This window comes from Gossypium arboreum, chromosome 1 (assembly GCF_025698485.1).
Source record: "Gossypium arboreum isolate Shixiya-1 chromosome 1, ASM2569848v2, whole genome shotgun sequence".
NCBI lineage: Eukaryota > Viridiplantae > Streptophyta > Magnoliopsida > Malvales > Malvaceae > Gossypium > Gossypium arboreum.
In genome coordinates, this window is record NC_069070.1 from 116,218,367 (window position 1) to 116,219,352 (window position 986).

The window sequence follows — 986 nt, forward strand, 5'->3', positions numbered from 1 at the left end:
TAAGAAAACCATCAATCTTTTTATTTAAGAGTTCTACCTGATTAGAGAGCATGGTGACCGAATCGACGTTATAAATGCCGGCTATTTTCGTTGGCTTTGTCCGCATGACTTGCCACTGATATTAGTCAGAGACATCTCCTCAATAAACTCATAAGCATCTTCAGGTGTTTTATTATTGATGGTTCCGCCAGCAGCTGCGTCAACCATTTGTCGAGTTGAAGGATTCAGACCGTTATGGAATGTTTGAACCTGAAGCTAAAGCGATAACCCATGGTGGGGGCACCTTCTCAAAAGATCCTTGTATCTCTCTCCCATGCATCATAAAGTGTTTCTAAATCCATCTGCACAAAAGAAGAGATATCATTGCGTAATTTAGCCGTTTTAGCCAGCGAAAAATATTTTAATAGAAATTTTTCGGTCATTTGTTTCCAAGTAGTAATTAACCCTCGTGGTAACGAGTTTAACCACTGTTTAGCTTTTTTCCTCAATGAAAAAGGGAATAACCGAAGTCTAATGGCATCATCAGAAACACCATTAATTTTAAATGTATCGCATAGTTCTAAGAAGTTAGCTAAATAAGCGTTGGGGTCCTCATCCTTCAAACCATCAAACTGAAAAAATTGTTGTGTCATTTGAATAGTGTTAGGTTTTAATTCAAAAGTATTTGCAGCTATAGCAGGTCTAACTATGCTAGATTCAGCTCCTGCTAAAGAAGGTTTAGCATAATCATACATAGTGCGTGGAACAGGATTTTGATTAGCCGCAATTGCAGGAGGTAGCTGATTGCCTTGGTTTTCAACCATCTCTTCGATTGGGGGTTGAGTATCATCTTCTTGCTCGTTCTCCGTGTATCTTAAGCTGCACCTTATTTCTCTTTGGTTTCTACGAACTGTATAATCGATTTCTTCATCAAAAAGTAATGGTCCTGACGCGTTTCTTCTAGTCATAAACTATAAAAACCTGCCAAGAGAAAGAAATAGTAGGTT

At 38.2% G+C, this 986-nt stretch overlaps 1 non-coding gene across 1 annotated transcript; it reads left to right on the forward strand.

Moving 5' to 3' along the window:
* The first annotated feature begins 265 nt into the window (after window positions 1-265).
* LOC128281391 (small nucleolar RNA R71) lies at window positions 266-374 on the forward strand. Its single transcript, XR_008271599.1, has one exon. It is a non-coding gene; the product is annotated as a small nucleolar RNA R71 (small nucleolar RNA).
* The last annotated feature ends 612 nt before the right edge of the window (window positions 375-986 follow it).